This window comes from Lactuca saligna, chromosome 5, assembly GCF_052625555.1.
Source record: "Lactuca saligna cultivar CGN05327 chromosome 5, ASM5262555v1, whole genome shotgun sequence".
In the NCBI taxonomy this organism is placed as follows: domain Eukaryota; kingdom Viridiplantae; phylum Streptophyta; class Magnoliopsida; order Asterales; family Asteraceae; genus Lactuca; species Lactuca saligna.
This window is the reverse complement of record NC_136421.1, coordinates 266,479,763-266,493,303: the sequence shown is the minus strand read 5'-3', so window position 1 is coordinate 266,493,303 and position 13,541 is coordinate 266,479,763. Positions and strand designations below refer to the sequence as shown.

The 13,541-nt window shown below is 29.0% G+C and overlaps 1 long non-coding RNA gene across 9 annotated transcripts in view; it reads right to left on the bottom strand.

Moving 5' to 3' along the window:
- The window catches only part of LOC145047714 (uncharacterized), a 45,633-nt gene that overhangs the window by 7,758 nt on the left and 24,334 nt on the right, over positions 1-13,541 (bottom strand). For 4 of the 9 annotated variants that reach the window (XR_013682350.1, XR_013682349.1, XR_013682352.1 and 1 more), the window contains exons 4-9: positions 10,439-10,500; positions 9,907-9,998; positions 8,711-8,794; positions 4,889-6,306; positions 4,725-4,787; positions 4,393-4,484 (exon numbers count right to left, since the gene is read on the bottom strand). This is a non-coding gene — a long non-coding RNA (uncharacterized LOC145047714). Of the gene's footprint in view, positions 1-1,053; positions 1,187-1,319; positions 1,367-1,523; positions 1,574-3,536; positions 3,597-4,392; positions 4,485-4,724; positions 4,788-4,888; positions 6,307-8,710; positions 8,795-9,906; positions 9,999-10,438; positions 10,501-13,541 lie in introns of those variants that run through there. The other 5 variants (XR_013682348.1, XR_013682351.1, XR_013682346.1 and 2 more) reach the window with 4 other exon arrangements.

Below are 13,541 nucleotides of genomic sequence, written 5' to 3'. Positions count from 1 at the left end.
AAGGATACGAAAAAGGAAATCATTAATTAATAGAAGAACAGAGAAGTCACCTATTTGTGCCCCTTAAATTCTAACATTATGTCCTGAATAAATTTAAGAAAAATTGCATTGCTCTTAAGGTACAATGAATAAATCTGAAATCACCAACTAAACAGCCAAAATACCAAAAAGACCATTCTACCCCTAAAGCCAAAAAGATAACAGAATAAATCCAATAACCAAACCAACTAAAAGCACTCTAGAATTAGTTGGGGCTTATCAATTTATGATGCTATAATAAACACATCAATGAAAGTACATTGTCATTTATTGCATTTATCATAAGACAAACAAGAAATGTGACACCATCTTCTGTGAAGTAAGTAAAAAAAAGAAGAAAAAAACAGTTTTCGCAATGAAACTTACCAGCTATAGAAGTTTTGTCAAGACTTTTCAGTTAAAAAAACACACTTTAATAAGTATAGACATTCTTTTATATTGAGAAATTCATATGTAGATATGGGCTTATTATATAGGTTTTATGAAACTTATCTTGATCCAAGACTCATTTTATGGGACGAAAAAGACAACAAAGTCTACCTACAAATCCAACTATTGAGGGATATTCCTAAACCAAACCTTGAACATAAATAAAAACATCACTCAAATCAAACACTACCATTCAAAAGAAATTTCTTATAATTAAAAACATCAATACCTCTCAACCTTGCCTGATTCATAATCAATTAAGCTTTCAGAAGACAAAGGATAAAGAAAGGTAATTCACTAAGCTTTCCTCTCAACTTTGGAAGATATTTTTTAAGTTCTAATCCTAATATAATATTTCTTTTTCCACCTATTAAGTAGGTGATTGCCCATCGCGCATTGACAATATATTTTGAGAAATGATGAGTTGCATGTATAAAACATATACATTTTGAGAAATGATGAGTTGCATGTATAAAACATATACATCTGGGTAATTCACTAAGCTTTCCTTCTTCTGTAGAAAAACAATCTTAAAAGGTGAGAACCTAAAAGCTTATGAAGAAGAAGGGTAAACAAACTGAACTTATGCTCATTAGTAATTTTAGATTTCAAGTAGTATATCATGAAAGTTAATTACATGGTTATAAAAAAGATAGGATGACTTTGAATACGAGTAGAGTGGATGATTAAAAAAGTGCATTTGATGTCATCATAGCAACTATAAAAAAAAAAAAAAAAAAAAAAAAAAATTAGATGATCTGAAGATTCACAATCAAAAGGTTGTTAATAATCTTAGATTTCAAGAACAGAATCATTACACTGCAATAAAAGAGATAAAACATCCATCTTACCAAAATGGAAGACAACTCTCATCTCCTTTGTGCTCCCCAACTTTCAACTAGAAACCCAAAAAAGGAAACATGCACATAAAGACCATTATATTTATAGAGAGCATCAGAAAAACACCATCCATAGCTTTCAAATAACTAAATATTATGATCTTAAGATTCATAATCAAAAAGGTTAAAAATCTAGATTGCAATTTAGCAACATACACGAGTTGACAAGAACTGTAACATACATGCATTTTGTGCCACCATCACAACTGTAGAAAAAAGATGACATGATCTTAATATTAATATCAAAAGGAAAAGGTTAATATTATCGTTTTTAATTTTGTATATATAGAATGCTGAAAGCTCAATACACTTTAATTTTTAGGATGCTTCACCAAACAAATAAACAACATAAAAAGCTCCCTTAATTTGTTGTTAAGGAAAACCAGAAGAAAGTCATCAACAACATTGAACTTTTCCTCATTACAGTAAAATATTAAAAAGATGAAAGGATTTCGACACAAAGTAAAATCGATGCACATACAAGAGAAATATACAACTCATATCTCCAACTAAGAACACTAAATATACATTCCATAGTTATTAAACCAGGATAAAACCATTTACCTGAAAAAACTAGTAAAAACTACAAATCATAGAATTAATATTTAGGAACAGAAGTAAGACATATATATGATACAATTCATGAGAAGTAAAAATGGAAGTCTGGTCTGGATCATTTACTTCAAAATTCATTGTTGTGAAATAGTAAAAATATAAAAAAAAATGTGGGCAGTTTAGTCATTTTACATGGATTTAGTTTGGGCGTAAAGTCCAAATCCAACAGAAAATGAAACCACGAAGATAAAATTCGTTTTTGGGCAATACAAGTGTTATATATAATAAGGATAAAAAATTTAACATACTAGAAGGTCAGTAATATAAAATTTTAAGTGCAAAATGAATTATATTTATATGATTTACTCTAGATCTAGAACACAAGAATTAGGGCTCAAATATAGCTGAATGATTACAACTTATATCATTCAGATCTCTCACAAGGAAATGACTTCTCTAACAATCAAAACCTACCTCCTCTCTTCCGTATATAAAAGACACACAATGACAGAATTGCCCCTCAAATCAGTTAAAAGTTACTCATTACTAACATAAGATTTTCAAACATAGTCAACTCTAAGTCTTATTCCTTCTTGTGTAAGTGAACCTTAGGGAATAGAACTAAATATATATGTGCAATTGGTGCCACTATAGCAACCATAGAAAAAAGATAAAACCAAGGCATCATGATCAAAAGGAATAGAAGAACAATAAATTCCTAAATGCAAAATGCTAAAAGTTCATTGCACTGCTTCATAGATAGGATGCTAGTAAAATGAATAAGAGTGGGCGAATAAGAAACAACAAACTATCTCAATTGCAATTTAACACCATTTATGAGTTGACAAGAACAATATCCACATGCATTAAGTAGTACAATATGAATTGAAGAAAAAAGCACAAATGATCTTAGCATTCATAATTAAAGGTTTAACAATCAAGATTTCAAGAAAAATGAACAAGTTCCATCTCCAGATAAGAAGGCAAATATATTACTGCATAGCTCATGTATAACAACATAAACAAGGTCATGGAAAGAACTCAAAAAGGGGAAATAATAAACTGGAAACTAGTAAAAACTATAAATAGGTGAGCACGTAAAACCTTATAGAGAGACATGAAAAAGAAGGGAAAACAAAGTGAACTTAAGATTCACAATCAAGAAGTTAATTATAATCTTAAATTCCAAGAACAGAATCATTACACTGCAATAAAAGAGAGAAAGAAAGAACTGAAACCCAAAAAAGGAAACACGTTGAAGAAAAATAAATGTTATATAAGTGATACCCATATCCCTTTATCAAACCCCCTCCCTATGATACACATATCTGAATTCTGATAGTTAAAATGAAACTACACAAAAAATGAAATTGCATGACCCCAAAAAGCTACAAGGAGAAAACCCCCCAAAAAACTCACTGTGTTTCATTATCTATCTTCTTTATTCTAAATAATTGATCAACAAACTCAAACAAGGAACTTAAAAAGAATAGAGAGTAGGATCAATCAACTATCAAATATATTTATTACAAATAAATAAAACCAAAAAATTAAAAGATTATCTATGTACTGTATAAAATGAAGAGCATGATGATAACCAAGAAGCTCAATGACCTTAATTTTCAAGTAGGAAAGAATTATAGAAGGAACCTCTGCCAATTAAAAATCAAAACCCTTCAAAAAAAACAAGATGTGATATTAAGATTTATAACAAAATTAAACAACCTAAAGAGCTTCATGTTCACCAAAAGACTGTTATCAACAATAACCAAAATCCAAATAAATTTAAAAAATACAGACATGGTAAAGTGGCTGAATGGGTGAAATGGTTTGTATGGAGAAAACTACTGTACAGATAAAGCATGTTTCTTTCTCAATGAGACTAAATACTTTCCAAAAAAAATTAATACATATTCACAAAAGTATACATCATTCCAGCTATATGATTGAAGAGAAGTAAATGTAATCATAAAGAATTTATTAGTCTGTCAAAATAAAATAACTCATTTTGAAAAATATGATAGATTTTCAAAAGTAAAATGCCTTGACAAGCTAATATTTGAAAGTTATAATGTTGTAACAGAAAGAAAACTAAAATGCACGATGTTAAAAGTTGAGAAGATCAAAGTAACATTTAAAAATTCATAATGGAAAAATTCATTAAATAAAGTACAACGCTATAGATAGTATTTTTTTTTTATTCAAAAAAAAATGCCTTGATGAGGTAAAAACTTGATAGATTTCCATTATAAGTAAAATGCATTGCTGTAATTTTGGTTTGAAATGCCAATCAATGTAAACTAATACACACAACACAAGAAAATATATACCTGCATAAATAAATTGACAAGATTTAAGAAGACACAACAAAATAACAGATGTTTAGAATATTCAAAATTAAAAAGAATAAAAGGGGTGGGATAATTATATCAAACAAAAAATACAAATAGAAAAGCTTAGAGAAGTTTACCTCATGATAGACTTCCTTGACACCCTTGTGCTCTTTAATTTCTACACATGTTCAAGATATCCAAAAAATGATTTGTAAACATGATCATTTTTCTGCACATGAAGGGTAGGATAGTCATATTCTTATAGCTTCTTCAAATATACAGTTATTTCTTTCACCTAACAGGAAATGTTAAATGTTGATTTTTATTTTGTTTACAGTTCTTTTTGGTGGAACCTCATCAATAACAGAAATTTCATAAATTATTGTGGCCTTTAAATAATCAATTCTGCATCAGATAAATAACTCTCAGTTAGGTCCAAGTCAATGTTGTTGAATGGAAAATTACATACCTTTGAGCTTTAAAACCTTTCATAACATCTGATCTTGAAACATGTCTTTGGTTGTGAGTTTGTCTGTTCATGAGAAGTAAAATGGAAGTCCAGATCATTTAAATGCTCCAAAGTTCTTGTACAGAGTTAGTAAAAATATACACAGATTCTTGAAATCAACATACCAATTAGGCAATGAGCTAAAAGCATGACTTTCAGGAGTGATTAAAGCATCTTACACACACTTTGAGTAAACCCACAAATCATCATTCACATAAACACCATATTCATATAATCATGTAACCTACAGTTCCTGATTCATAGATTATAAGCAGAAATACACAAACAGAGTAAAAAGAACAATATTAACAATCTTTAGTCGATTCCTCTGAAATCATACAGTGCACTGATTTTAATGGTTCTTAAAAATTTAGAGTACAAGTCCCAAGTTAGGTTAAAAGAAGAGGGAAATTGCTAATTCCACAACCAGAGAAAAAGTATGGCTCAAATGGTTAAAAGAATAGGGAAATTGCTAATTCCACAATGACTAGTTATGAATATGAATAAAACATTTGGCACCACCATATCAACAACAGAAAAAAGATGAGATGATCTTAAGATTCATAATCAATTAAGCTTTCATAAATTTATTCTCAGTTATATAAAATGGTATTATATACTAACACAGGATAGTAAAGCCATTCGAATAAGCCCTCTCTCTTGACATGAGACATAAACAAACTAATTTAAAAGAAAATCAAGGATAAACATGTTTGAAAGAAATGGGACAAGTGTTAAAAAAAAAAAAAAAAAAGACCCCAGGCATCTGAAGACGATGAAAAGATACCCTTACTGTTTGAGTATAGACATAAAACTAACTTGCCTAGGAGAAATCCAGTTATGCTGCTCTAACTGTTTGAATAAAACTGACTTGCTAAGACTTATGACCAAGATACCCTTACTATTAAACTTACTACATCAGGATAATTCACAAAGCTTTCCTTCTCCTGTAGAAAAACAATGTAACTATCTTAGGATCTGTACAAAAGGTATATATAATTAAAATACTGAATCATGAAAGTTCACAACATTACTACATTTTGGCTGCTTCACCATAAAACTGACTTACAGAATCATTACACTGCAATAGAAGAGAGAAAGCATCTCACCAAAATGGAAGACAACTCTCATGCTTGTGCTCCACAACTTTCAACCACAAACCCAAAAAAGCAAAACACATAAGAGTAAATATACATGCATTAAGTGCAAAACGATAAACTCATACGATGATCCAAAATTAAAAGTTTCAATAACAGAATGGTGAAACTTCACTAGTCTGTTATAAACAGATCGGATGCCTAAAGATAGGTGGGAAAAAAAAAAGACAAAAAGCTCAATTGCAAGAGTTGAAAAGAAAATAACCTGTGCATGAGGCAATATGTTTAGATTTACAATTAAAAGGTTGATAATATAATATAATATAGATATGAAGCACAGAATGGTGAAAGTTGATTAGAATGATTTAAATATGCAGGATGCATGCAAGAGTTGACAAGAGGTGAATCTGAGTAAACATGCATGGACTTTGGGGCCTCTGTGGCAACTGCAGAAAAAAGATGAAAGTTTAAGAATCTATAAATGCTCAATTGCAAAATGAAGAAAGTTCATAACATTGCTATAAATAGATATAACGAGTAGGAGCACAAATGAATGGAGCAGGCAAACATGTTCAGTTGTTTGCAACTGCATTTGAGTAAACATATTCAACTGTAGAAAAAAAAAAAAAAAGATGAAACTATCTTAGGATCCATACAAAAGGTATATGATCTAGATTTCAAGTACAGGATGATGAAAGTTCATTACATTACTACGTTTGGGATGTTTCAAGAAGGAAAAAAACATTTGACTGAAAACTATATAAACAGCTTATATTATCTCCAAATAAGAAGGCAATGTATTAAAATACTGAATATAGATACATACCATCATGCATAGGAATGAATGTAGGAAAGAGTTCATATGATCTTAGGATTATAATCAAAAGTTTAACAATTAATTAAGAAGATATGATACAATTTACCATCATCCAAGAGTTGAAAAAAGATCCAGCTCACTTGCAATTAATTTACCACCACGCAAGAGTTGACAGGAACATAATAATAAATGTGCATGAGGCGATCTTTAGATTTATAATCAAAAGGTGAATGATCTAGAACACAAGAATTAGGGCTCAACTGTATTCCAACATAGCTGAATGATTACATTACAGCTTCTATCATTCAGATCTCAATGACTTCTCTAACAATCAAAACCTACCTCCAACTAACTCCTCTCTTCCGTATATAAAAGACACACAATGACAGAATTGCCCCTCAAATCAGTTGAAAGTTACTCATTACTAACATGAGATTTTCAAACATATGTGCAATTGGTGCCACTATAGCAACTGTAGAAAAAAGATAAAACTAAGGCATCATGATCAAAAGGAATAGAAGATTTAAAAAATAAATAAATAAATAAAACTTAAGAGTACCGCATAAAGACCTTTATAGAAACAAGGATACTTCAAAATCATCATCATTAGATTATATATCCACAAAATAGACAAGTTAATGGAGATAATCATTAAAGAAAAATAAATGTGATATAAGTGATACCCATTTATCCCCTTAATAAATTTCTACTCCAACAACAAAGTACATAAAAATAAATTGGTTGAATTTTCAAAGTAAAATGCCTTAAGAAGAAAATACTTGAATGTTACAATGTTTTCAAAGTGCAATGATACAAATGGGATCATTTTTTACATAGAAATACGCTAACTATATAAAAAAGGAAAGTACAATGCTATAGTTGATAGATTTCATAAAGAAAAAATGCCTTAATAATGAAAAATCCGATAGATTTTTAAAATTAAAATGCCAATGTATCACTTTGAAAACAGTGGAGTAATAGAATAGTTATTTCTATGATTTTCTGAATCAAATTATCATGTAGTTCCCCGTCTACTACCCTTAAGAACTCTATAAGGTCAAGTCATTTAACAGATGAAAAAAGAAGAAGACAGCTTACAGATGAAAAAACAAAATATAAAAAACACAGACATGGGTAGAAGAGACATGAATCATTTCATGGGATAGCTTCCTACCAAACAAACAAATCAAAAAGGTACTGAACAAATAAAAATATATTAATATGAAAAAACAAGATTAACTTTCATAAAAAAAATGTAAAATCTATAAGATAGGATGCACATGAGCATGAATAAAGGGGGTAAATAATAAGAATGGAAGCAATTTACCACAAAGCAAAGGTTGAGTAAACATATATATATATATATATATATATATGTGTGTGTGTGTGTGTGTGTGTGTGTGTGTATTTCCCTCCACTATAGCAAACATATAAATAAATTAGATGCAATTAAGATTCGTAATGAAAAGGTTAATAAAAGAAAAAGTCATTAACTAAAGAAATCTCAAGAGGATGGAAGAGAAGTAGGTGAATAAAAAAGGACTCAATAGCAATTTTCCACCATTCATTCACGAGATGCTCTTAAGATTATAAATCAAAAGGTTAATATAATCTCCACTGCTATGAAATATGAATTGAGTGTCTGAATAAAGAGTTGATGAGAACTAAATATTTATAATGAGTATAAAAACATGATTATGCTTTATGCCAATGCGGAAGCTAAAGCAAAACTTAGGAAGAATATAAACCTCTACTCCAAGTTGAAGATAAAAGTCAAGAGGAAGGCACTTTAACATATTTACACTAAAGCCTTATTAAAACAAAACATTAGACCTTACTTACACTTAGTTTTAAGCCCTACAATATCAATTAAATGAAAAGCTAGTAAATAGTTAAAGCACATAATCAAACAAATAATAGAGGGATATTCCCAAACCAAACCTTGAACCACAAATATAAACATAAATAAAAACATCACTCAAATCAAACACTACCATTCAAAAGAAATTTCTTATAATTAAAAACATCAATACCTCTCAACCTTGCATTTTTGCTATATACATATCCCAGTGTGTTGCTCCTATCAAATTATTCTTCATGAGAAGCTTACAAATAACCTATTAGAGAAAAAAAGTTAAACAAAGTTAATCAAGTAACCTACAGTTCCTGATCCATAGACTATAAGCAGAAATACACACAAACAGAGTAAAATGAACAATATTATTAACAACTTGTAGTCGATTCCTCTGAGATCATACAGATAACTGATTTAGGTTAAAAGAAGAGGGAAATTGCTAATTCCACAACCAGAGAAAAAGTATGAATAAAACATTTGGCACCACCATATCAACAACAGAAAAAAGATGAGATGATCTTAAGATTCATAATCAATTAAGCTTTCATAAATTTATTCTCAGTTATATAGAATGGTATTATATACTAACACAGGATAGTAAAGCCATTCGAATAAGCCCTCTCTCTTGACATGAGACACAAACAAACTAATTTAAAAGAAAATCAAGGATAAACATGTGTGAAAGAAATGGGACAAAGGTTAATAATGGGGAAAAAAAGTCATGAACTAAAGAAAAAGACCTCAGGCATCTGAAGATGATGGAAAGAAAAATAGGTGAATAAGAAAGGACAAACATGCATTTGCATTTGTTGCCACCATAGAAACTGTAGAACAAGAATAAGATGATTCTAATATAATCTAAAGTGGTGTTTGTTTGTTTTTTGCCAAAAGGTCTTTTTGACCTCTTATGTCTACGCGAGGAAAGACATTTGTGAAAAAGACTGTTTGCTTTTCAGAAGACAAAGGATATAAAAAGGTCTTGTTGACATCTTTTTCCAGAAGACAAAAAAAATAGCTTCTAACTTTGGAAGACATTTTTTAAGTTCTAATCCTAATTTAATATTTCTTTTTCCACCTATTTTAAGATTCAAAACTAAAATTTTAATAATCTACAGACACTGCTATGAACCGAGTGTCTGAATAGAGAGTTGATGAGAAGTAAATATGAGTAAAACATAGCTGCATTTAGTCATCATAGCAACTATATAAAAAGCTCAGATGATCTTATGATTCAATAAGAGAATCAGTACACTGCAATAAAAGAGAGAAAGAGAGAGCTGAAATCAGACACATCCACACTGAGAAAATATCTCACCATAACAGAATACATTAATTAAAAGTTTAGCCAACAAAATAAAAAGATGAATAATATACCTGAAAGTGGTACCTAAACACATGAAAATAGTCTACAAGAGGGACATCATATTCAGGCTATTAGTCGAGTTGTTTTTAACATAATGTCCTTCCTGCAAATATGAGCAAGATAGAAAAGACCAAAACATAAGTTGAAATAAGGAAAAAAAAATGTTAAGAGAACTGATTTAACATCAATCAAGTTGACTCCTAATAAGAAATACGATACAGTTCATGAGAAGTAAAATGGATGTCTGGATCATTCGATTCAAAGTTCATTGTTGTGAGTTCATGTACAAAAGAATTAGTAAAAATACAAAAACGTGGGCAAAATAGTCATAAAATGTGAACCATCTAAAATACTCCCTTGTTAAGGAAAAGCAAAAGAATTATACAAGGAACCTCTAACATTCAAAAATCAAAACCCTTCAAATAAACCCATCAAAGAAGAATCGAGAACAAGACAAGTGACAGATGAAAAAAAACATATGATAAACAAAGACATGAGTTGAATAGACATTTCTTGGGAATATATGAATAAGAATGGACAAACCAGACAAACTGCAGTTGACAAGAGCTGACTTTCAGTATTTTCCTCCACTATATATAGCACACCTGTATTATAATAAATAAATTACAAGTTATTAAGATTCATAATGAAAAAAAAAAAAAAAAACAGACAAGAATTGAATCTTTGGATCCATACATGCATTTGTTGCCATCATAGGAACTGTAGAAAAAGAATGAGATGCTCTTAATATTAATATTCAAAAGGCTAACAATCTACACACACTGCTATGAATCGAGGGTCTGAATGAAGACTTGATGAGAACTAAATATGAGTAAAAAACATTTAGTCATCATAAGATTCAAAATAGAAACAGTCATATATAGCTCTCCAGATTAAGTGCTTAACCCATTAAGCCAAAAAAAATATACATTCCATAGCATGAATATGACACTAATTAAATAGTGTAGAACACACAAACAGTTGGAAAAAAAAAAAAAAAAAAAAAACCATAGCATCAAAGAAAGAAATTCCTGACCACACTACTCATGATTCATATAAGCATTTAACTGGAAACTAGTAAAAGCTACAAGTGACACTGATGTCCCTTTATCTTTTAAACAACAACAGAATACATTAAAAGCTTAGCCAACAAAATAAAGATAATTAATAACCTAAACACGTGAAAATAGTCTACAAACATATATGAGCAACACAGAAAGAACTCGAAAAGGAAAAACATTTAACTGGAAACTATAAAAAGGTGACCACACAAAAGCTTGCATAATAAGGGAAAAGAAAGTGAACTTAAGTTCAAATCAGTAGTTAATAATTTAGACTTCATTACTCACTGTTATAAACAGATAATCTAGATCTGAAACATGTAAAAACAGAGATGAAATATGACTGAATGAGATGATCTTAAGATTCACAATCAAAAGGTTGTTAATAATCTCAGATTTCAAGAACAGAATCATTACACTGCAACAAAAGAGAGAAAACATGCACATAAAGACCAATATGGAAACAAAGATACTTCAAAATCATCATCATTCCAATCTGTCTCCTGTAAGGTATAATATATAATATCCACAAAATAAACAGGTTCGTGGAGATAATCACTGAACCTATATCATTGAAGAAAAATAACTTGGAATTGCTCATCTAGAGAAACCCAGAATGAAAACACGCTTGTAGATGAATAAATTCAAAAAATAATATATTTATATGAGACAGATAAGCCATCTAACAAAGCATTACGAAACAAGACACATCTCTCAACTATTTTCGGAAATATTCATCAAACCCTCCCTACGATAAAAGGCGAAAACCCCCAAAAAATTTATTATGATTCATTCTATCTTCTTGTTCTTAATGATTGACCAAGAAACCCAAACAATGAACTTAAGAAGATTAAAGAGCAGGATCAATCGACTATCAAAAACTATTTCAAATAAACAAAACCAAAAGATTCTAAAGGTTATCTATGCATAAAATGAAGAACATGATGAAAAACAAGAAACTGATCGATAACCAAGAAGTGCAAAACCCTCTAATTTTCAAGTAGGAAAAAATTGTATAAGAAACTGTTAGCCTTTCAAAATGAAAACCCTCGGAAAAAATCTGTCAAAGAAGAAGAACAAGACAATCAACAGAAGAGAAAATTAAAATATGCAAAACACAGACATTCACGGGTACTTGAAAAGACTTATCATGGGTTAGCTTGCTAATGCTGTTGGAGAAGAACGATCGAAGGAAGTGCAGATTGATTACTGATATACGATATATGTAGGTTTCTAACGGTAACATTTTTTATTTCCTTATTTCGCGTATCCAACTAACGATTCTATTTCATGGTTTTTAATGCGATTTCTAAAGGGATTCTATCTACACCATGCTGCAAACCATTTAAGATACTCAATTAAAAAAAAAAATCATATTTAATGAATAATAAGTTAATACAATGGAACGTTAAGTTTCCTCTTTTTTTTTTTTTTTTTTTTTTTTGGACGCCAATTAAGATTTTCTACTTTCACTTTTATGTTTAAACTAATTATTTTTATATTAATATTTATAATTACACAATTTAATTTCTAAAATTTATTCTGTACATTTTTTATTGATGTTATAATCTGTAAAATAATTTTTCATAATAAAAAATAAATTTGTTAAAAATATCATACTTTTTTTCTTTATGTTAATTGTTAAAAAAATATCATAATAAAAAATAAATTTGTAAAAAATATCATAAAAAATAAATTTGTTAAAAATATCATAAATTTTTTAAGCATGTTTATATATGCACATTTTAAAGATGCATAATTTGTTTTGGATAAAATTTACGATGAAAAAAATTATTGGGTTTTTATGAGTGTCTGACACTGGCCAGGTCAGGGTCAAAACAAAGGGTGTCTGAGTTCTTACTATATATATATATATATATATATATATATATATATATATATATATATATAGCGTTAAGTTCAAATGAAAACATTATTTAATGTGAGAACATGAAAACATTACTTTATGTTACCATTCTACTATGAATTTAATATGTATACTATTGTAGTAATTAGAATATGAATATATTCAAATGTAGTAATTATAATATGAATATATTCAAATTTATATTGCTATCTACTATAAAATTTATATATATATATATATATATATATATATATATATATATATATATATATGTGTGTGTGTGTGTAGTAATTTAGTAAATTCTAATGTAAATGTTAAATATGTGATTGTTCATATATTCGGTGATGAATAATGTCATAAAGTTGTACATACAAAATTTTAATGTGAATATTAATGTATGATTTGTTCATATATTCGTTGATGAATGATGTCATATCGTTGTATATACAAAATTAATAGTAGAATAGTAACATAAAATAGTGTTCTCACGTTCTCACATTAAATAGTATTCTCATTTGAACTTAACGATATATATATATATATATATATATATATATATATATATATATATATATATATATATATATATATAGATTCAAGCTTAGCTATATATTTCACATCTGCTGCTCTAACCTTCCAGCGTATTGGCGCAGCGGATCAATTATAATCATAAATGATAATATAGCGTCGTCCGTGTAACATCTCAAAATTTCAGACC